This window comes from Nerophis ophidion, linkage group LG12, assembly GCF_033978795.1.
Source record: "Nerophis ophidion isolate RoL-2023_Sa linkage group LG12, RoL_Noph_v1.0, whole genome shotgun sequence".
NCBI classification, from domain to species: Eukaryota; Metazoa; Chordata; class Actinopteri; order Syngnathiformes; family Syngnathidae; genus Nerophis; species Nerophis ophidion.
This window is the reverse complement of record NC_084622.1, coordinates 40422748-40448175: the sequence shown is the minus strand read 5'-3', so window position 1 is coordinate 40448175 and position 25428 is coordinate 40422748. Positions and strand designations below refer to the sequence as shown.

The following is a 25428-nucleotide window of genomic DNA, read 5'->3' as shown; positions in this document are numbered from 1 at the left end:
AGGGGCTTGATCCAAACTGTTCCCACAAGGTTGGGAGCATGGAATTGTCCAAAATGTTTTGGTATCCTGAAGCATTCAAAGTTCCTTTCACTGGAACTAAGGGGCCCAGCCCAACTCCTGAAAGACAACCCCACACCATAATTCCTCCACCACCAAATGTTACACACGGCACAATGCAGTCTGAAATGTACCGTTCAAACCCAGACTAGTCCATCAGATTGCCAGATGGAAAAAAATGATTCAACACTCCAGAGAACTCGTCTTAACTGCTCTAGAGTCCAGTGATGACGTGCTTTACACCACTGCATCCGACGCTTTGCATTGGACTTGGTGATGTATGGCTTAGCTGCAGGTGATCGGCCATGGAAACCCATTCTATGAAGCTCTCTGCGTACTGTACCTGGGCTAATTGGAAGGTTACATGAAGTCTGTAGCTCTGTAGCAACTGACTGTGCAGAGAGTCTTTGCACGATGCGCTACAGCATCCGCTGACCCCTCTCTGTCAGTTTACGTGGCCTACTACTTTGTGGCTGAGTTGCTGTTGTTCCCAAACTCTTCCATTTTCTTATGATAAAGTTGACTTTGGAATATTTGGAGCGAGGAAATTTCACAACTGGATTTGTTGCACAGGTGGCATCCTATGACAGTTCTACACTGGAAATCACTGAGCTCCTTATAGCGGCACATTCTTTCACAAATGTTTATGGAAACAGTCTCCATGCCTTAGTGTTTGATTTTATACACCTGTGCCAAGTGATTAGGACAACTGATTCTGATCATTTGGATGGGTGACTAATTACTTTTGGCAATTTCTTATTGCAATTTTGTCCTTGAATAAAATAGTGAACATACGAGACAATGTTTCTTTTAATCGTAAGTAAGCAAACAAAGGCTCCTAATTAATTTGCAAACCAATGCACAATACCCGTACACTAAAAGTACATGTGACAGTGTGTGTTTATAATACTGTAAATATGGACCTAATGTGATTAGTTAATGGATTCTTGCAACGATAATTGAGCATCCTGAAGCATCACTTTAAATATGTAAGTGTTTCCATCAGTAAAGATGTGGTCTTAAAAGGCACATAAATTAAAATTAAGTGTGTAGCTCTAAGTGATGGCTCCCATGACACAGATAAGACCAGCTACAAGACGTGATCACCAGAAATCCACATGGAAAGTAAAAGGCAAATTAGTCTGTCATTAAGAATGATGACATAAACACTGGCGTAAGAAAATATCCAACAGTTTGGAGAGTTTGTGTATTAAAGGCATCCGATAAGGGAGCGTGCTCAGAAACCAACAAAAGGTGAAAAAGAAACAGCAGGGAAGTCAGAGTATTTAATAATGTCTCCTTCAGCTGCAAAGCAAGAGGGTGGTGCTCTTTATATGCCGGGGACAGGGAGGCTGGCAGGAGGACAGTTATGAAGACAGATGAATGACGCAACACCTTTCAGCATGGAGGGAAATGATATCAGATGCTGACAGTTCGATGGACGTATCGCTGCACTGGCATTCAAATGGTTTCCCCACATCTTCTGGCATAATGTCTGTTGATGTACAGGGTATGTGTGTGTATTTGTGTGTGTGCGTGTGCATGTACCCTGCACAGTGTCAGGCGAGGTGTAAGCAATAAAATGTGAACACTGTTTAGCCTGTGCTTTAATACAACAGGATGGGCAGGTGATGATTGCAGCCATCTGCTTAGATACAAAAGAACAAGAGCTTCCTCCAACCTGAACATCGTCATTATCTCCACCGAGGAAGAACATTTCCATCGCTTTGTGTTTGTTGTTGAGAAGTCGGGGAGTGGTGAGTCATAGGCCAAGCAAGAAGCCATTAAATATTGTTGCAGATCCAGGGTTTTTTTTTTTTTGGAGAAAGCATTTTTCAACCTTGAGTGAATGATGCAAAATTCAGTAACATTCAGGAGCTTGTATTTTATTTGATGCTGAGCCAAATTAGCATTGTTTGGCCTCTGCTGAGATCATTGTATTTAAATATTCTGCGTGGTGCCGCCCAAACAGTGCTGGGATGTGCTAATGGATTTTTTAAATATTTGTATTCATTGAAGGATGTTTCAAAATCGTTGCATTCTGATTAAAATCCCATAACAAAATTAAAGACAGTGTCATAATCTATCATTGAACTTTTGGACTTTTGAGTTTGAGTTTGAGTTTATTTCGAACATGCAAGCATACAACATGATACATCACAATTTCCAGTTTCTCTTTTCAACATGTTGGAAAAGGAGTAGGAAGAAGCAGAGCTTATTTAATCCTACCCCTTTTCTTTTACATAACAGTTGCTAAAACTTTTGTTCACTTCCTGTCCTCAATGTATTCACAATATACTCCATAAGTAATCTCAATAAAAATAAATAAATTAATAATTGGTGAAGTAAGTTTTATTCCATACGATGAGATCCATGCATCCCATCCATCTTCTTCCGCTTATCCGAGGTCGGGTCGCGGGGGTAGCAGCCTAAGCAGGGAAGCCCAGACTTCCCTCTCCCCAGCCACTTCGTCTAGTTCTTCCCGGGGGATCCCGAGGCGTTCCCAGTCCAGCCAGGAGACATAGTCTTCCCAACGTGTCCTGGGTCTTCCCCGTGGCCTCCTACCGGTTGGCCGTGCCGTAAACACATCCCTAGGGAGGCGTTCGGGTGGCATCCTGACCAGATGCCCGAACCACCTCATCTGTCTCCTCTCGATGTGGAGGAGCAGCGGCTTTACTTTGAGTTCCTCTCGGATGGCAGAGATTCTCACCCTATCCCAAAGGTAGAGCCCCGCCACACGGCGGAGGAAACTCATTTCGGCCGCTTGTACCCGTGATCTTATCTTTTCGGTCATGACCCAAAGCTCATGACCATAGGTGAGGATGGGAACGTGGATCGACCGGTAAATTGAGAGCTTTGCCTTCCGGCTCAGCTCCTTCTTCACCACAACAGATCCGATGAGATAAGTACGATTATTTTGAGAATGAAAGAATGAATGGGTGAATAAATTCAGAATGTTTATCATGGTTCTTCTTTTTTGTACTTTGTAAACACTTTAAGTTTGAAGAGTTTCTTGAAGTGGATCATATTAGTACATTGTTTGATTGCTTTGCTTAATCCATTCCATAATTTAAATCCCACATACTGATACACTGAAGATCTTAAGTGTTGTACTTGTGTACAAATGTTTTAAGTTACATTTTTCTTTAAGATTATATTTCTCCTCTTTTGTTGAGAAGAATTGTTGTATATTTTGGGGAATCAGGTTATAGTTTGCTCTGTGTATTGCTGGATTTGGTTGTCTTTTTATTTCCTGGTCAGATTTTAGAAAAGCTAAAGTGTAGCCTTTTACATAGACCTTGAATTTGGAATGTGTGAATGAAGACATAACAATCTGTTATCTCAACTGTCCGAGGTAGGGAGGAGAAGAAGAGGGGCGGGTGAGAGTGAGTGAGGAGGGAGAAACTGCCATTTTAGGATTAGATCAATTTGGACCGAGCTTTGAAATGTTGTATCTAGATTGATCTCCCAAGGCCCTTTGGTTATAAAATATCAAAATGAGTAACCTCTGTCTCTGATTGATTTAAAACCAGCTTATGTGTCATCAAACAATCTGGGGGCGTTGACCGAAGGGAGAACGGGTCAAAACGCAACAGTATCATTTTAGCTGTTTGCAATTTCACTATGTCGTGGAATTTCAGTATCTTTGATTCAATAAATAAAGGGTTTGTATGTTCTCTATATCCAACATTATGTATTATTCTAACTGATCATTTTTGTAACACTGTTGGTGAATGAAGTGTACTTTTGTAATTATTTCCCAATATTTCTACACAGTAACTCAGATATGGTAACACTAGTGAGCAGTAGAGAATATAAAGTGATTTTTGGTCTAGGACATATTTGGCTTTATTCATTATTGACGTATTTCTTGCTACTTTATGTTGTATATTTTTTACATGAGATTTCCAGTTCAATTTATCATCAATCATGAGTTGTTTTTTTGTGTTTTTTCCTGTTGAGCGCTCTTATTTTAGTTCCAAAATGGGTTATTGGTCAGTCTTGCGTTGGCTTTACTACTGCTTCTGAGTGCTGTTCTAAGCAATTCGGAGGCTTACCTGTCCAATATTGTCATTCATTATCCGCCAGGGTCACATTTCTTGTGTCATTTTGTGTTTTTAGCCTACCCTTTCTTAGCTGGTATTGCAAACGTCGCCTTGCCTTGCCTTGTTTGTTACATTTTTGCTGACCCTTGATCCAAGGCTGCGTTCACTTGTTACTGATGATTTGCAAGCGGGAAAATATCGAGCACAGATGGACAAAGAAAAGAGTTATTTAGGAAGTATCAGGTTCAAAGCCATGGCAAGCTGTTCACCCGACAAGAAAGGATTATTTTTCGTCGGGAGAAAAACCGCATGGCAGCAAATACCTGCTCCTTGTGTCATTCTGAGGTGGGTGATGCTTCTGTTTGGATTACAGTTAAGGGGCATTGATAACATAACATTTAGATTGCTACTGTGACAGATTTAGTGAGATGGCATACAAACTCAAAATACATGAAACACGGTAAGCAGTCAGTCGAAAGGGAACATTTTTTTTATTGCAAACAGTCAGGTCCGACATCAAAACATGTTAAGACACCGTCTTCAACCAATCACTTTTCCAGCTTCAAAATAAAAGCACTATGCTATACATCCAGTTAACCACATCAAAAAGAAAAATGTCTTACAAAACCCAAAACCAGTGAAGTTGGCACGTTGAGTAAATCGTAAATTAAAACAGAATACAATGATTTGCAAATCCTTCTCAATTTATATTAAATTGAAAATAGGCAAGATATTTAATGTTCGAACTAAGAAACTTTTTTTTTTGCAAATAATCATTAACTTAGAATTTAATGGCAGCAACACATTGCAAAAAAGTTGGCACAGGGGCATTTTTACCGCTGTGTTACATGGCCTTTCCTTTTAACAACACTCAGTAAACGTTAGGGAACTGAGGAGACCAGTTTTTGAAGCTTTTCAGGAGGAATTCTTTCCCATTTTTGCTTGATGTACAGCTTAAAGGGGAACATTATCACCAGACCTATGTAAGCGTCAATATATACCTTGATGTTGCAGAAAAAAGACCATATATTTTTTTAACCGATTTCCAAACTCTAAATGGGTGAATTTTGGCGAATTAGACGCCTTTCAATTTATCGCTCTCGGAGCGATGACGTCAGAACGTGATGTCACCTAGGTAGTCAAAGCCATTTTCTCCACCACATTCCACGCAGCAAGTCAAATCAGCTCTGTTATTTTCCATTTTTTTGACTGTTTACCGGTACCTTGGAGACATCATGCCTCGTCGGTGTGTTGTCGGAGGGTGTAACAACACGATCAGGGACGGATTCAAGTTGATTTATGTAGAATGTGCATAGATTAGCACGGCATGCTAATCGATGCTAACATGCTATTTAGGCTAGCTGTATGTACATATTGCAGCATTATGCCTCATTTGTAGCTATATTTGCATCCAGCCTTTCCCTCCACCCACATTTAATGCCAAACAAACACTTAACAATCGACGGGTTTAAGTTTCTCCAGTGTCAAGAGATGCGAAAGTCCCTCGTTTGGTTTTTACCGGCGATGCTACGACAGAGATGGCACAGAGATGACAAGAATGTCTGGATATCCTGCGACATTCAAAGCAGATGCATTCCCAACGATAAAGTCAACGAAATCACAAAGGTGAGTGTTGTTGATGTTATTGACTTATGTGCTAATTAGACATATTTGGTCATGGCATGGCTGCCAGCTAATCTATGCCAACATGCTATTTAGGCTAGCTGTATGTACATTTTTAGTTGTATTTGCATCCAGCGTTTCCTTCCACCCTTATTTAATGCCAAACAAACACTTACCAATCAACGGATTTAAGTTGATCTTGCTGTGGTATCCACCATTTGTTTGTATTGGAATCGCTATGTGACGTCACAGGGAAATGGACAGTGGCTTAAGCAAATAGCGAAAATCAAGCACTTTAAAGCTTTTTTTAGGGATATCCCGGGAAGGGTAACATTTTGAAAAAAACTTTGAAAAATAAAATAAGCCACTGGGAACTGATTTTTATTGGTTTTGACCCTTCTGAAATTGTTATAATGTTCCTCTTTAAGTTGTTCAACAGTCTGGTGTCTCCGTTGTGGTATTTTAGGCTTCATATTGCGCCACACATTTTCAGTAGGAGACAATAGGAGTCAGCAGACTAAATTAGGAGCCTTTGTTTGTTTACTTACTACTAAAAGACAAGTTGTCTTGTATGTTCACTATTTTATTTAAGGACAAACTTGCAGTAAATAAAGTCAATAATGCCATTTTTTGTGGTCCACTCTATTTACAAAAGTACTGCAAAGTATGAAAACACATTTTGGTACCGGTATCAAAATACTGGTATCAGGACAACACTACTGAGCTGTAGGCCGCAAATAGCCCCTTGGCCGCACTCTGGACACCCCTGATTTATGTGATTGCAACATTTTTGATTTGCAACATTTTGCTTGGGCTTCTGCCCCTGTCTGCCACCACAAAATAAACCCAAATAGATTTGCAATATATGAGGTAATAATCGCCCTTTTTGAGCGTCCTGTTACGTGCATGCATTGTATATTGCAGTGTTTGTCAACATTTTTTGACACGAGGCACATTTTTTGCGTTGGAAAAATCTGGAGGAACACCACCAGCAGAAATCATGAAAAAAATTAACTCAGTTGATGGTTAAAAAGTCGCTGTCGCAATTGTAGGATACGACTTTAAGGCATAACCAACCATGCATCACTATAGCTCTTGTCTCAAAGTAGGTGTACTGTCACGACCTGTCACATCACGCCGTGACTTATTTTGAGTTTTTTGCGGTTTTCCTGTGTGTAGTGTTTTAGTTCTTGTCTCGTGCTCCTATTTTGGTGGCTTTTTCTCTTGTTTTGTTATTTTTCTGTAGCAGTTTAATGTCTTCATTCAAGCGATATTTCCCGCATCTACTTTGTTTTAGCAATCGAGACTATTTCAGTTGTCCGTATTCTTCTTTGTGGGGAGATTGTTGATTGTCATGTCATCTTCGAATGTACATTGTGGACACCGTCTTTACCTCACAGTAAGTCTTTGCTGTTGTCCAGCATTCTGTTTTTGTTTACTTTGTAACCAGTTCAGTTTTAGTTTAGTTCTTTTAGTTTATTTTCTTAGGGCAGTAGTTTTAAAAGTGGGTTGTCCCCCCTTTGGGGGGCGCTGAGGCAAATTGTTATTTTTATTTATTTTTTATTTATTTATAGAAATACATATGTCATTTCATTAAAAACCCAGACAGGCATCAAATAAACATACTATAAGAAAGGAAAAAAGAATGTCTCTTAACATCTCTATGCCGACGTAATAAATCGCGTTGTCCCGCTCACCCACCGCGAGTCACGCCCATCGCAAGTCAGAAAGCAAAAAACACAAACCGCGCTGAATATCAGAAAGCAGCTAAGTACCCTAATTTCCAATCTCAACTCAATGTTGGGCATGATTTAAGAGTGGCAGTATCAAGCCTGCAACCCCGCTTTGGAAAAAATGTGCAATGCAAAACAGGCTCATTGCAGCCGGTAGCTACGCCCCCCCCCCCCCCTTTTTTTTTAGCAAGTTAACTGTTCATCTTTTTACCTTTTTATCTTTTTAGCTGCATTTTCCTTAATTTTTTTTGCACAGATTGTAAAGTGAGTGCAATACTTTAAGGAGTTTTATCTTTTTGAAAAATACATATTTATGTTATGTTAATAAATCGAACCTTGACTAATTCTGTGACTATTGTAACTCTTGTTGATGTGGGAGGCGGAATTTTTTTTTTCATCTGAAGAGGGGCCTGACTGAAAAAGTTTGAGAATAACTGTCCTAGAGGTACTCACTTTTTGTTTATCCATCCATCCATCCATCATCTTCCGCTTATCCGAGGTCGGGTCGTGGGGGCAGCAGCCTAAGCAGGGAAGCCCAGACTTCCCTCTCCCCAGCCACTTCGTCTAGCTCTTCCCGGGGGATCCCGAGGCGTTCCCAGGCCAGCCAGGAGACATAGTCTTCCCAACGTGTCCTGGGTCTTCCCCGTGGCCTCCTACCAGCTGGACGTGCCCTAAACACCTCCCTAGGGAGGCGTTCGGGTGGCATCCTGACAAGATGCCCGTACCACTTCATCTGGCTCCTCTCGATGTGGACGAGCAGCGGCTTTATGTTGAATTCCTCCCGGATGGCAGAGCTTCTCACCCTATCTCTAAGGGAGAGCCCCGCCACCCGGCGGAGGAAACTCATTTCGGCCGCTTGTACCCGTGATCTTATCCTTTCGGTCATAACCCAAAGCTCATGACCATAGGTGAGGATGGGAACGTAGATCGACCGGTAAATTGAGAGCTTTGCCTTCCGGCTCAGCTCCTTCTTCACCACAACGGATCGATACAACGTCCGCATTACTGAAGACGCCGCACCGATCCGCCTGTCGATCTCACGATCCACTCTTCCCCCACTCGTGAACAAGACTCCTAAGTACTTGAACTCCTCCACTTGGGGTAGGGTCTCAAGTTATTTTTGGTTAAAGCATTCGACACTTTTTTACCTGCACGCTGCCTTCCGCTGTTCCCGACATCTACAAAGCAATTAGCTACCGGCTGCCACCTACTGATATGGGAGAGTATTACACGGTTCCTCTACCGAGCACTAGACAGCGCTGACCACTCAACAACAACACATCATTTGCAGACTATAATTACTGGTTTGCAAAAATTATATTTAACCCAAATAAGTGAAATTAGGTCATCTCCCATGTGCATCCTATATATACTATTATACTAATACATACAGTATATTGCTGAATGTATTTGGCCACCCATCCAAATAATCATATTTAGGTGTCCTAATCCTTTGGCCCTTTGGTTCCAGTGAAAGGAACTTTGAATGCTCCAGGATACCAAAACAATTTTGGACAATTCCATTCTCCCAACCTTGTGGGAACAGTTTGGAGCGGTCCCCTTCCTCTTCCAACATGACTGTGCACCAGTGCACAAAGCAAGGTCCATAAAGACATTAATGACAGAGTCTGGTGTGGATAAACTTGACTGGCCTGCACAGAGTCCTGCCCTGAACCCGATAGAACACCTATGGGATTAAGTAGAACAAAGACTGAGAGCCAGGCCTTTTCGACCAACATCAGTGTGTGACCTCACCAATGCGCTTTTGGTAGAATGGTGGACAATTCCTATAAACTCAATCCGCAACCTTGTGGACAGCCTTCCCAGAAGAGTTAAAACTGTAATAGCTGCAAGAAGGTGGACTGACATCATATGTGAGTCGAGGCAGGTGGCCAAATTCTTTTGGCAATATAGTGTAGATATAACCTATTATATACTATATTGTCTGCTGCAGCATTGCTAAATGCAGACTGATCAAGTTGAAATTTAAAGGCCTACCGAAATGAGATTTTCTTATTCAAACGGGGATAGCAGGTCCATTCTATGTGTCACACTTGATCATTTCGCGATATTGCCATATTTTTGCTGAAAGGATTTAGTCGAGAACATCCACGGTAAAGTTTGCAACTGGTGAAAAGCCCTGCCTCTACCGGAAGTCGCAGATGATGATGTCACACGTGTCGGGGCTCCTCACATATTCACATTGATTTTAATGGGAGCCTCCAACAAAAAGTGCTATTCGGACCGAGAAAACCACAATTTCCCCATTAATTTGAGCGCGGATGAAAGATGATATTGATAGAGACGGACTAGAAAAAAAAAAAAAAGTTAAATAAAAACTAAACGCGATTGCAATCGCGTTACATTGAGACGGATTCATATGTTTTTAGACACATTTACTAGGATAATTCTGGGAAATCCCTTACCTTTCTATTGTGTTGCTAGTGTTTTAATGAGTTTAACAGTACATGATAGTCGGAAGTGTACGTCCACGGCCAGGTGTTGACGCGCAGTGTCTCAGGGGAGTCGACGGCAGCTGTACGGAAGGCACAAGCTCAGCTGATATCCGGTAAGTGGCAACTTTTTAACCACAATTTTCTCACCAAAACCTGCTGGTTGACAAGTGGTCGGGATCCATGTCCGCTGTGATCCATAGGAAATTTCAACTCCGTGAATTATAAACAAGGAATCACCGTGTGTTTGTGTGGCTAAAGGCTAAAGCTTCCCAACTCCATCTTGCTACTTTGACTTCTCCAATATTAATTGAACAAATTGCAAAAGATTCAGCAACATAGTTCTCCAAAATACTGCGTAATTATGCCGTTAAAGCAGACGACTTTTAGCTGTGTGTGTGCGTAGCGCTCATACTTCCTAAAAACCTGTGACGTCTTGCGTACACGTCATCATTACACAACGTTTTCAAGACAAAACTCCCGGGAAATTTAAAATTGCAATTTAGTAAACTAAAAAAGCCGTATTGGCATGTGTTGCAATGTTAATATTTCATCATTGATGTATAAACTATCAGACTGCGTGGTGGGTAGTAGTGGGTTTCAGTAGGCCTTTAACAAGCCATCCTATAATAATACAACAGCTATTAATGTAACAAATCAATGCAATGAAACAAATATATTTTAATTATGTTTTTTTCATGATTTTAGCAGTAGGCTAATGTATACTACTTTATATAGATTCTACAAGAAACACAAAACTTAAAAACTAAATTACTTACAACTGCAGACACAAGGTTTTGTGCAGCTTGACCACAGAGTTGAGAAGGAGCAAAGATCTTCAATATTTGCATGTGAAAATCACTAATAAATCTTCTGGGGGAGGATGACGCCCCTACAGGTATTTGGTTAACAAACTTTCAGCCCCACCTAAAACAAAATTCACCAGCCACCACTGATTATGATCCATTCTCATTTTATGGCAAAACATAAGACAATACTTTCTTAACAGTATAACTGTAACCAGGAATAAATCTTCAAGTAACAATATTCAAATACTAACTTTGTTGGGTCAGACAGACTTTGGTTTTATTCTGAATCCAGTGAAACAGATTGGTGGTTTTAGCAGATTATTAAGACTTTCAGGTGTTTATATATGTTTAAGTATTTTGCAGACACTTTCATCCAAAGCCCCCCTAAAATAGGCCTCGTGACGCCCCTGACCCCAAAATATACTATATTGTCTGCTGCAGCATTTCCAAATGCAGACTGATCAAGTTGAAGTCTAAAGGCCTACTGAAACCCACTACTACCCACCACGCAGTCTGATAGTTTACATATCAATGATGAAATATTAACATTGCAACACATGCCAATACGGCCTTTTTTAGTTTACTATATTACAATTTCGTCTTCGAAACGTTGTGTAATGATGACGTGTACGCAAGACGTCACGGGTTTTTAGGAAGTGTGAGCGCTGCACACACACACAGCTAAAAGTCGTCTGCTTTAACGGCATAATATTGGAGAAGTCAAAGTAGAAAGATGGAGTTGGGAAGCTTTAGCCTTTAGCCACACCAACACACGGTGATTCCTGTTTAAAATTCTTGGAGGTGAAACTTTCCTATGGATCAGAGCGCGGTCAAGCCAACATGGATCCTTACCGAATGTCAACCAGCAGGTTTCGGTGACAAAATTGTGGTTAAAAAGTCACTTCTTACCGGACAAAAGCTGAGCTGCCGTCAACTCCCCTGAGACACTGTGCGTCAAGACACCCGTGGAGACACCCTTCCGACTATCAGGTAATATTAAACTCACTAAAACACTAGCAACACAATAGAAAGATAAGGGATTTCCCAGAATTAACCTAGTAAATGTGTCTAAAAACATCGGAATCCGTCACAATGCAATCGCATTATTATTTTTTTAAATTTTCTATTTTTTTTTACTTTTCTTTTTTTTTCTAGTCCATCACTATCAATATCCTCAAACACAAATCTTTCTTCCTCGCTCAAATTAATAGGGGAAATTGTCGTTTTCTCGGTCCGAATATCTGTTTTTGTGAATATGTTAGGAGGCCTCAACATGTGACGTCATCGTCTGCGACTTCCGGTAGAGGCAGGGCTTTTCTCTTAGCACCGAAAGTTGCAAACTTTATCGTGGATGTTCTCTACTAAATAATTTCAGCAAAAATATGCCAATATCGCGAAATGATCAAGTATGACACAAAGAATGGACCTGCTATCCCCGTTTAAATAAGAAAATCTCATTTCGGTAGGCCTTTAAAGGGGAACATTATCACCAGACCTATGTAAGCGTCAATATATACCTTGATGGTGCAGAAAAAAGACCATCTATTTTTTTAATCGATTTCCGAACTCTAAATGGGTGAATTTTGGCGAATTAAACGCCTTTCTGTTTATCGCGCTGGAGACGATGACGTCAGAATGTGACGTCGCCGAGGTAACACACCCACCATTTTCATTTTCAACACATTACAAACACCGGGTCTCAGCACCTCCAAGTCCGAGTCCATGGTTCTCGCCCGGAAAAGGGTGGAGTGCCATCTCCGGGTTGGGGAGGAGACCCTGCCCCAAGTGGAGGAGTTCAAGTACCTAGGAGTCTTGTTCACGAGTGAGGGAAGAGTGGATCGTGAGATCGACAGGCGGATCGGTGCGGCGTCTTCAGTAATGCGGATGTTGTACCGATCCGTTGTGGTGAAGAAGGAGCTGAGCCGGAAGGCAAAGCTCTCAATTTACCGGTCGATCTACGTTCCCATCCTCACCTATGGTCATGAGCTTTGGGTCATGACCGAAAGGATAAGATCACGGGTACAAGCGGCCGAAATGAGTTTCCTCCGCCGTGTGGCGGGGCTCTCCCTTAGAGATAGGGTGAGAAGCTCTGCCATCCGGGAGGAACTCAAAGTAAAGCCGCTGCTCCTCCACATCGAGAGGAGCCAGATGAGGTGGTTCGGGCATCTGGTCAGGATGCCACCCGAACGCCTCCCTAGGGAGGTGTTTAGGGCACGTCCAACCGGTAGGAGGCCACGGGGAAGACCCAGGACACGTTGGGAAGACTATGTCTCCCGGCTGGCCTGGGAACGCCTCGGGATCCCCTGGGAAGAGCTAGACGAAGTGGCTGGGGAGAGGGAAGTCTGGGTTTCCCTGCTTAGGCTGTTGCCCCCGCGACCCGACCTCGGATAAGCGGAAGATGATGGATGGATGGATGGATGGATGGGTCTCAGCTCTGTTATTTTCCGTTTTTTTGACTATTTTTTGGAACCTTGGAGACATCATGCCTCGACGGTGTGTTGTCGGAGGGTGTAACAACACTAACAGGGAGGGATTCAAGTTGCACCACTGGCCCAAAGATGCGAAAGTGTCTGCCGCCAGACCCCCATTGAATGTGCCAGTGTGTCTCCACATTTGACCGGCGATGCTAAAACAGACATGGCACAGAGATGTATGGATAACCTGCAGATGCATTTGCAACAATAAAGTCAACGAAATCACAAAGGTGAGTTTTGTTGATGTTGACTGCCAGCTAATCGATGCTAACATGCTACGCTAATTGATGCTAACATGCTATTTACCGGCGGTGCTAAAGCAGACATGGCACAGATATGTATGGATAACCTGTAGATGCATTTGCAACTATATTACGTTTCCTTCCACCCACATTTAATGCAAAAAAAACACTTACCAATCGACGGATTTAAGTTGCTCCAGTGTCAAAAGATGCGAAAGTCCTGATCGTTTGGTCCACACTTTTTACCGGCGATGCTAACGCGGCTATTCGGCCATGCTATGGCTATGAATAGCGTCAATAGCTATTCGCTCAATAGCTTCAGTTTCTTCTTCAATATTTTCATACTCCAACCATCTGTTTCAATACATGCGTAATCTGTTGAATCGCTTAAGTCGCTGAAATCCGAGTTTGAATCCGAGCTAATGTCACTATATCTTACTGTGGTATTCCCATTGTTTGTTTACATTGGCAGCACGGTATGACGTCACCGGGAAATGGCCAGTGTCTTCGCAGGGAGCCGAAAATAATGCCCTTTAAAGCTTTATTTAGGGATATTCCGAGACCGGTAAAATTTTGAAAAAAACTTCAAAAAACACAACAAGCCACTGGGAACTGATTTTTATTGTTTTTAACCCTTTTGAAAATGTGATAATGTTCCCCTTTAACAGTATAACTGTAACCAGAAAAAAAATCTTCATGTAACAATATTCAAATACTAACTTGTTGGGTAAGACAGACTTTGGTTTTATTCTGAATCCAGTGAAACAGATTGGTGGTTTTAGCAGATTATTAAGACTTTCAGGTGTTTATATATGTTTAAGTATCTGCCCCCCCCTAAAATAGGCCTCGTGACGCCCCTGACACCAATACATACTATATTGTCTGCTGCAGCATTTCCGAATGCAGACTGATCAAGTTGAAGTTTAATGTAGTCAATCCTCTGCACAAAGAGCCCGGGGGCCACAATTTCCACTACAGCTGTCCGACGAGAGGACCCGGTAGATGGCAGTCGTGTCCTATTTGCAAAGCCACATTAAGCGGTCGTATTCAGAACATCTAAACCCCTTCTTTTTTTTTTTTCTTTTTTTTTTTTCCACTTCTCCATCTCAGCCTGGTGGATGCAACATTAAAGAAGCCGTTCATGAACACATTTGACGTGGGACTGGAAACACGCAGCAGCGCCACTCAAGGTGACTGGGATGCCGACTTTGGGAGGAGAGGAGAAACGTCCGCGGCTCTTCCTCAGTGGTTGAGGGAGAACTTTTGTCAACCCACGCCACTGCTTATCAATTCCACGGCTGTCCGTTCGGACCGCGCACGGAGGGGAGAAAAAAAAAAGAAAAGTGGATCCCGTCTCACGAACGCCGACTGCAAGCCCGGAGGTGAGGACGAGGGACGGACACTTTGATAAGCAGCCCTCGGCGTCATCTTGCCCCCCCCCCCCCCCCCACACACCCACCCGTGGGCACGTCTTCTCCGTGAATAGGCGAGACTTGACGCGTGGGGGACTTACGCAGAAGTGAAGACGCATGAGACTTTGAACACGGCGATTTACCCTTTACTAAATTTAAGGATACCTGCAGGATTTTCCAGGTTGGGGACAAGGAAAAAGACCCACGCGTGGAAAAAAAATATATACATTGCAAATTCTGAAGAGCTTTGCGCCATTTAGACTATCCAACCTGAAGTCATAGACTTGGTGGAAGTTCATCATCTACATCCTCTCTGCAAAGGGCTTTGATGTTTTTTTTCAAGATTTTTTGATTTTTTTTTTTTTTTAAGGATGCATCTCATGATTGCTGGTGTGCACCATTTTGTCTCATCTTATATGTGGAAATAACGTCCACCTTGCCCTCACCCAGGAAGAAAATTCACGCATTGGTGGGGGCATCAGTGGGGTCTCTCACTTTCTTGGGCTATGGCACTTGTGGGTCCGTCACGGGAAAAGGATATATCCCCGTCATTTTGAGATGTATTCGCCTACAGCCGGACTAATGGATGGGTTGCTGGTTGAGGCTAAATAGCCTCGGATTGTGCGGGATCGCCTGAGATTTGCGGCATCGTTGTCGAGTAGGAAGACTCATCAAGAAGTAAGTTCATGGTTGTGTGTGTGAAGCAAGGGGGTAGGGAACCTATGTCTCTAGAGCAGTGGTTCTCAACCTTTTTTCAGGTATGTACCCCCTGTGAACATTTTTTTTAATTCAAGTACCCCCTAATCAGAGCAAAGCATTTTTGGTTGAAAAAACGGGATTAAGAAGTAAAATACAGCACTGTCATCAGTGTCTGATTTATTCAATTGTATAACAGTGCAACATATTGCTCATTTGTAGTGGTCTTTCTTGAACTATTTGGAAAAAAAAAGATATAAACATAACTGAATGCTTGTTGAAAAATAAACAAGTGATTCAATTATAAATAAAGAGTTCTACACATAGAAGTAATCATCAACTTAAAGTGCCCTCTTTGGGGATTGTAAGAGAAATCCATCTGGATTCATGAACTTAATTCTAAACATTTTATCACAAAAAAAGAAATCTTTAACATCAATATTTATGGAACATGTCCACAAAAAATCTAGCTGTCAACACTGAATATTGCATTGTTGCATTTCTTTTCACAGTTCATGAATTTACATTCATATTTTGTTGAAGTATTATTCAATAAATATATTTATAAAGGATTTTGAATTGTTACTAACTTTAGAATATTTTTGAAAAATCTCATGTTCCCCTTGGCATACCTTAAAGTACCCCCAGGGGTACGCACACCCCCATTTAAGAACCACTGCTTCTTAACCTTGTTGGAGGTACTGAACCCCACCAGTTTCATATACGCATCTACCGAACCCATCTTTAGTGAAAAATAAAATGTTTTTTTTTTCTCAAATTCAAAGCAAAGTCATACGTTTGTATGTTTTTTTTTCTACTGGTGCACAAAATGAACTGTGCACGAACATCATCTTGTTCTAAGAACAAAACCAACACAGTGCATGAACTGACAACAAATTACACACCTGGGAATCAGATGGAAAATTAAAGGGAACATTGTTTGGGGGTATCCATAATACGGCGATAGGGAAAAGTTTTTATTCACACCATGAGTCGGGTGTGTCTTGACCTCCGCCAAACCCCTGAGGCCGACTCACCGAACCCCTAGGGTTCCATCGAGATGTGGCTCTTTCGACGACTGCATCTGGCTCTCGGATACATCTTAGCTGACGTTGCTTAACACGATAGGTAATGAATAATTCCGCTGGCAATCAAAGTGTTCAATCAATCGATCGTAGTTCATTTACATTGCCCTAAATCACGAGTGTCTCAAAGGGCTGCACACGCCACAAAGACATCCTCAGCTCACAACAGGGCAAGGAAAAAACTCAGGGTACGTTGAAAATAACGTTAAAAATGTAACCCATCCATCCGTTTTTCCACCGCACATGTTCAAGAAGTCGCATTAATAGGTATGAAATGTTTTTTTTTTAATTATTATTGGTTAACTTCAGAATAACAATGTTTTTGTGGGGCGGTATAGCTCGATTGGTAGAGTGGCCGTGGCAGCAACTTGAGGGTTGCAGGTTCGATTCCCGCTTCCGCCATCCTAGTCACTGCCGTTGTGTCCTTGGGCAAGACACTTTACCCACCTGCTCCCAGTGCCACCCACACTGGTTTAAATGTAACTTAGATATTGGGTTTCACTATGTAAAGCGCTTTGAGTCACTAGAGAAAAGCGCTATATAAATATAATTCACTTCACTTTTAAATAGAAAAAGGTAAGTATTGTAGTTTAAGAATGTTGGTTTTACTTAAAAAAATGCACGCATTTTGTTGTGTTCAGTGTTGAAAAAATATTGGTAACACTTTAGTATGGGGAACGTATCAATCAATCAATCAATGTTCATTTATATAGCCCTAAATCACTAGTGTCTCAAATGGCTGCACAAACCACAACACAAACCAACATATGAACCATTAATTGGTTGCTTATTAACATAGGGTTAGGGTCAGGGTCAGGGATAGGGTTAGGGGAGACTCTTAGTTAATGACTTACAGGTTGTATAATAAGACCATGCTGACTAAGGCATTAATAAGCACTTAATAATGACTTATTAACAGCTAATATGTTACTAGTTTGCATGTTAATAAGCATCTAATTAAATGTTCATATGTTCCTTATATTAAAATGTTATCAAAATATAAAATGGCTCGCACAGACATACATTTTAAAATATTTGGCTTTCATGGCTCCCTCAGCCAAACAGGTTCCCGACCCTCGGTATATAGCCTCACATCTCCTGAAGCAGGGGTGTCCAAACTGGGGTTCCGGTGACATGTGTGGCACGTTGTAAAAATACAATATAATACATAAATTGATGAACATTTGTTTTTGTATTTAAACATAGTTATTTTATAAAGTGAATGGTAACACTTTAGTATGGGGGACACATATTCGCCATTAATTAGTTGCTTATTAACATGCAAATTAGTAACATATCGGCTCTTAATTAGTCATTATTAAGTACTTATTAATGCCTTATTCCGCATGGCCTTATTATATAACCAGTAAGCCATTAACTATGAGTCTTCCCTCAATAACCTCAGAATGATTGCATATTAGTATCAATCAATCAATGTTTATTTATATAGCCCTAAATCACAAATGTCTCAAAGGACTGTACAAACCACTACGACTACGACATCCTCGGAAGAACCCACATAAGGGCAAGGAAAACTCACACCCAGTGGGACGTCAGTGACAATGATGACTATGAGAAACCTTGGAGAGGACCTCAAATGTGGGCAACCCCCCCCACCCCCCTCTAGGGGACCGAAAGCAATAAATGTCGAGCGGGTCCAACATGATACTGTGAAAGTTCAATCCATAGTGGCTCCAACACGGCCACGAGAGTTCAGTTCAAAGCGGATCCAAGACAGCAGCGAGAGACCCGTCCACAGGAAACCATCCCAAGCGGAGGCGGATCAGCAGCGTAGAGATGTCCCCAACCGATACACAGGCGAGCGGTCCATCCTGGGTCTCGACTCTGGACAGCCAGTACTTCATCCATGGTCATCGGACCGGACCCCCTCCACAAGGGAGGGGGGGACAGACGAGAAAAAGAAAAGAAGCGGCAGATCAACTGGTCCAAAAAGGAGGTCTATTTAAAGGCTAGAGTATACAAATGAGTTTTAAGGTGAGACTTAAATGCTTCTACTGAGGTAGCATCTCGAACTGTTACCGGGAGGTAACAGTTCGGAGATTGATTATTAGTAACTCTAACCTTTGTATGTTCCCCTAGTGTCCAAATAACTCTAAATTAGGTCTTTGTTACTTTAATAACCAACTAATTACTGGTGAATATGTTCCCCATACTGAAGGGTTACCATTTTTTTTTTCCAAATATAATATAGAAATCTAAATTTCTTTTACTATACAGTTGTTGATGTAAAAAGTAAGAACACCCCTGTTCTAAAGTAAAGCACAGTTCTAACAGGAAATATAGTGCAGAGATACGGCCTTTTCTGCACCGAGGTATTATTCACGGTATGTGTGCATGTGTCAAATCCGGACCATACATTAAACGCAAACACTAATTTGGATAGATGTTTAGCGTCGGATTTGAGCTGACGTGCAAAGGGAAGTGTGTGCCTCCTGTTTATGGGCAAGAAAGAGTGCACTATGAGGCGTATTAGTCACCAGCATGGAGTTACACACTGCACCATGTCAAACACTTGCTGAATACCAAGTAGGCAACAGCTCTTTTTTTTTTTAAGTCACTAACAATCTGTACCGGTACATTGCGGCATGCGGTTTGCGAGTGACTACTTTGTGAGACTTAAATAGTATTTGAGATTGTTTTTCTATTTCAAGAGCAGAAGCATAGTATCGCAATGACTGGTTGCGTATATTGTCAGACATTGCTTGGCCTACACAGAAGGCACTTGTTCCAGAGCTGAGAGGGAGCTGTCCCTTTGCTGTGGTGCTGAAATGAGCTGCAACACAAAACAGATGGCCTATGCATTGAAGGGTATCTCTTCATCGATTGTTTTATCAATTATTAGTCCACCCGTGAATCCAAATTAGTACCAAGACATTGTGGGCGATTGTCCATATCCAACAAATACACATTTTCTTGTCATAGTCGTTCACACATATGCAACCAACACAACAGATTACACATCGGCCAGCTTTTTGTGAAATAGACAGACTTAAAACAACAGGATCTGCTCCATATCCACTGAAAAGAAGAAGAAGAAAAAAACAATCTAATCAGAATCTTGAGCATTAAAAATGAAGGCGTTGTGTCATACATTTAGATTTTAATTTATTTTCCTTTGAATTTTGTGCAAGGTAATTCTGGAATGTCAGTCATCAACCAGAAACCACGGTGGTAAACGCATAAATAGATGTAGCTGTCACTTTTCACATAAAGAATGAATCACATTATTCTCATGTGAAAGGGAGAAATATGGCAAGCATTGGCGAGCATCATTCATCCTTTCAAAGAAAAGCATTCCATGATGGAGTGACATCACCTCGGGAAATGTTCGAATGCTGATTGGATGTTTTTTTTTTTGTTTGTTTGTTTGACATTTGACTTTGGGTAACCTGATTAATATTGTCACCATTTGATTGCCGTAATACATCCTCCCCTCACACTACTAAGTTTGTAGCTGATAAAGTGCTACAAAATGATCAATTCACAATCCTAACCAAACATTATTATCTCAACCTTATTTGTGGCTTTTACCATGTTAGAGCTATTTGCACTATAGTAGTTGGCAATCGCCTTTGAGCAGGTGCATTTTGCAGACCAAAAGCGACTTCCTGCTGTTCACACAAAGACGGTCTTTACATGATGACATTGCTCCCTCAGACATCTGTTTCATGTCCAATTTATTCAGTCGCTTCTGTCTGATGCATCTATTGAAAATCGTTCCAAGCAGCCATGTCAGAAAATTAATGAAGTTGTCAGACAGAAAAAGGACACATAAATTAGGGGTCGTGGGTCTCCCAGAGTGACATACCGTATAAGACGTTGGCTTCCTACGCTCTTTTGTCATTTACTTCCCACTTCAGCCTGTGGTCCGGTTCATATCAAGGCCAGCACTCTGTGCCAAATAATGAAGTGATAATTTCTCAAATCGGAATAATATCTGAAAAGGTCTACTTATAACGTCATTAGTATTCATTCTTTCATTGAACTGGTCATTGCGTGGTCCATGGATACGGAATCTCTCAAAAGTTTGTAAGAAATAGAGCAGTTACATAGATCCATTTTTATGCTCACCATTTTCTTGTCTCGGGGACAAGCGGATCAATCCGGCATGTCTGACTGTGAAGGAAAATCTAAAACCTGACATACATCATGTGAAAAATATGTGGAGAACATTGGGTCCCATTCAACAACCGTTCTTAAGAACAAAATTTGTTCCTAAGCCCACTTACGAAGTTTTTAAGGATGTTTTGTATTCAACAATGTTTTCTTAGCTGGGATTTTTTCGTCGGTAAGAACAAAACCTACGAGTGCTCCAGAGCACTATTACGGTGGCCTATTTGTTCTCAAGTGTGACAAGTTCCCTTACTTCTATTGTCTAATATTAAATGAATATCATAGATAGATAGATAGATGAATAAAGATAGATAAGACAGATAGACAGACTGACATAAAGCAAAATATATAGACATTTCACGCACACACACACACACACACACACACACACACACACACACACTCATCATTAAGTGATTGGTGACTCTTTAAAAGACTCAACTCACACAATAGCAATGCTTTTCCTGCTACTGCAAGATTCCGCTGACCGAGGGAGCGCATATTTCACAACCATGTAGACCTATTTGCCCGAAGTGACAAACGTTTATTTAAACGCTTTAGGCTACCTCAGCTGTCCCCCCTTTCTTAAACCTACGTTTTGACATTATGTATTTCCCATGCGGGATAATACGAATTTATTTTCTGTAATCTGTTTGTGTTTTCTCCGTGTGTTTGATGTGCCCTAATATGAAAAATTAAGAGCATTTACCTATGCAAATTACAGAATTAATGGTGTTCCCCTATGCATATTGGGGAAATGAGGGCGTGTTTACATGCAAATTATGATAGACACGAAAGCACTAACTATTTGGCATTCAGCAACTTGAGAACAGCAGGTGGGAACAATTGCACGTTTAAAAACACGTCATGAATTTGAATGGACTCCTTAGGAAATCACTTAGGAAGAAAGATAAGAGGAAAAGTTAGGAACTTATTTTCTGAATGGGGCCCATTGACGTTACAGGATAGGTCGTAAATGCAGGTTCCTCAAACTGATGACAGTGGTGGATGGACGTATCAATATAATACCAACATGTTCCACATTAGACTTATGTTTGTAATTTTTTTTTAATGCAACAAGTTTTACATTTATGACCACGAGACAAAACACACAAACCTTATAATCATGTTAACTTTCGGAGATTTTTTCTTTATCGGCCTTTTTCTTGCACATTTGAAGGTGTTACTTTTAAAACCAAACTGTTTTCTAAACCTACTTTGGTTAACAATTATGCTAATTATTTATCCAATTATGTTTCCTTTTGATAAGCAAATTAATAAATGATTGATTAATTGTGCTTATTTTTGTAATTAATTGTCATGAAGCACATAGATCCACAGGGCATCGAGGAAAATTGCCTTCCACTCCCCAAGAAATGAAACCACATGCTGTGTTGCACATCAGCAACTCCAATGTCTATCAATACGAGTGCATGTGTCACTTTCACATATTTTGGGGTAACTTACAACGACGTATTCATGTCTCATGACCACTGTACCGTAGAGCGGTGACTCCATGTTCGAATCGACTAGCACAACGACATCAACGTCACGCTTTAATACACAGGTGTCTAACTCAATGGCCAGGGGCCAGACATGGCACGCCACATCATTTTATATTTTCGGCGTAAGTCTGGAAATAATATGCATTAATGCATTACTTTCTTCACTTACTGAATGCATTTATTTTTCCATTTTAAAAGAATACATTTATACTGCAATTACATATATTTTAAACTTTAATATTATCTAATATTGCAACTAATTGAATGAAGCATTGGAATGTATAATGTATACAACGCAACTAATATATTATCATATATTTGCATGTTTTGTTATAATAAAAATAAATATTTAAATGTCTGTGTGACTAATGATTTGAAAAGCAAATTATACATCAAATTAAACACTGTAAAAGCAACAACCATAGGTTTAACAGTATAAACCTGGCAGCTTAGTCGCCAGAATTTTGCCATAAAAAACTGTTGTATCTATATTCCACTTACTGTAAAATGCTGTACAAACCACCATAGATTTGACGATGAAATTATGGTGATTAGGCTGCTGGGTTTTCTACCATAAAATTTACAGGTTATTGTTTTTTATTGTGTACGTTAAACAAAAAAAAAAGTAAACAAACAATATATATTTATATATATACACATACATATATATATATATATATATACATACACAGTCGTGGCCAAAAGTTTACATACACTTGTAAAGAAAATAATATCATGGCTATCTTGAGTCTCCAATAATTTCTACAACTGATATTTTTTTGTGATAGAGTTATTGGAGCACAAAAAACATTCATGAAGTATGGTTCTTTTATGAATTTATTATGGGTCTACTGTAAAATGTGACCAAATCTGCTGGGTCAAAAGTATACATACAGCAATGTTAATATTTGGTTACATGTCCTTTGGCTAGTTTCACTGCAATAAGGCGCTTTTGGTAGCCATCCACAAGCTTCTGGCAAGCTTCCAGTTGAATTATTGACCACTTCTCTTGACAAAATTGGTGCAGTTCAGCCAAATGTAATGGTTTTCTGACATGGACTTGTTTCTTTATCATTGTCCACACATTTAAGTCAGGCCTTTGGGAAGGCCACTCTAAAACCTTAATTTTAGCCTGATTTAGCCATTCCTTTGACGTGTGTTTGGGGTCATTGTCCTGTTGGAACACCCAACCGCGCCCAACATCCAACCTCCGGGCTGATGATATTAGCTTGTCCTGAATAATTTGGAGGTAATCCTTATTGTCCCATTTACTCTATGTAAATCACCAGTTCCATTGAGCATAATACTACCACCACCATGCTTGACGGTAGGGTGGTGTTCCTGGAATTAAGGGCTTCACCTTTTCTCCTCCAAACATATTGCTAGGTTTTGTGGCCAAACAGCTAAATTTTGTTTTATTTGACCACAGAACTGTCTATGTGATGTCAAAAATAAGACTTGTAGAAATTATTGGGAACTAAGGACAGCCATGGCATTATGGCCTTCACAAGGTATGTAAACTTTTGACCACGACTATATATATATGTTATAGGCATAGGCTTTTGTGAAATGATATCATGAGGAAAATCTTGATATTTATATTCATATACTGTATATTCACTAGGGGTGTAACGGTACACAAAAAATTCGGTTCGGTAAGTACCTCGGTTTAGAGGTCACGGTTCGGTTCATTTTCGGTACAGTAAGAAAACAACAAAATATAAATATATATGTGTGTTGCGAGTGGTAATACGAGAGAGAGAAGGTGCGAATCTGGTAACAAATGGAAGAATAATTAATTCCAAAAAAAACAGCATGGGGTTCATCGTCTGGCGGTGTTTTGTTTTAGTTACAAGCGGGAACATGTTGGAACATTTATACGGCAGAAGCGTTGCTACCAAAAGAAGCATCATTTGAAAAGTCACCCGCTAGAGAATGAACAGTGCTTCAAACTGTGCATGTCAACATCTCCGTTCGCTCCCACACCCACAAAATGCCGAAGCAACAATTTCCACATCAACACCATAGGACATATACTATTTGATATGCAGCTCATTTTTATGTGACACTTATTGAAAAATCTTGTGTGACATCATGCACATGTGCACTTTATTTGTTTTTAACTATTGTAGTGGCGTTCTGTACAAAAAGCGCACTTTAATTTAGTGTTGTTTTGATACGTCATCTTAGTGACATCATGCACAAAAGTGCACTAATAGCTTGTTTTGAAATGTCTCTGACAATCTTGCAATTTCTGTTTTGAAATGACATGAATGTTTGTGCCACTGCTTAATAAGTCTTTAATAGACAGTTTGGGTCAATTGACTTAGTTGGGATTTCCCTCTCTACATGAAAGTTTAAAATGAGCTTATTAGTGGGGGCCCTTAGGGAGATTTTAAGGTGTGTTCGTTCACTTTTGTCTAAAAGCGCCAAATTTGGCACAGGTGTAGCTCAGGGCATACTTAAATGATTTGGCTAGGGCGCCCATGCCAGTGACCTTTGGGGTCGCCACAGCGGCTGATCGAATATGGCCACCACCTGAACGTGCTTTTGCCTCTACATTTGAACCAGATGAGCTACAAATAAATGGGTTGTACTTGTATAGCGCTTTTCTACCTTCAAGGTACTCAAAGCGCTTTGACACTACTTCCACATTTACCCATTCACACACACATTCACACACTGATGGCGGAAGCTGCCATGCAAGGCGCCAACCAGCACCCATCAGGAGCAAGGGTGAAGTGTCTTGCTCAGGACACAACGGACGTGACGAGGTTGGTTCTAGGTGGGATTTGAACCAGTGACCCTCGCGTTGCGCACGGCCACTCTCCCACTGCGCCACGCCGTCCCAAACTTGGTGTCTATCTCATGTGTTTTGACGATTAGAAATATGATGGAAAAATCATCTTCGTGATTGGGTCTGTCTGGACACCTAATTAGCATATTTCCAAGATGGTGGCTATGTAGAAATTAGGTGTACCTTAACTTTTGATACATTTTGGCTAACTATTTTAGATTTTTTGAGCATCAGAAACATACTGGAATGATCAGATTTATGATAATGTATTTATTAGAGCACTTTAATTTCCATATTAACAACATAGCCATTTTGTACCAAAATGTATTGCACCTATATTTCAACACAGATAGAATGTAAAG

At 40.6% G+C, this 25428-nt stretch overlaps 1 protein-coding gene across 2 annotated transcripts in view; it reads left to right on the top strand.

Moving 5' to 3' along the window:
* The first annotated feature begins 14583 nt into the window (after nucleotides 1-14583).
* Nucleotides 14584-25428, top strand: part of LOC133563441 (leucine-rich repeat-containing protein 4C-like) — a 215464-nt gene continuing 204619 nt past the window's right edge. For both annotated transcript variants that reach the window (XM_061917565.1, XM_061917564.1), the window contains exon 1: nucleotides 14584-15527. The gene's annotated coding sequence lies outside the window, so the exon portion shown is untranslated. The remainder of the gene's footprint in view (nucleotides 15528-25428) is intronic.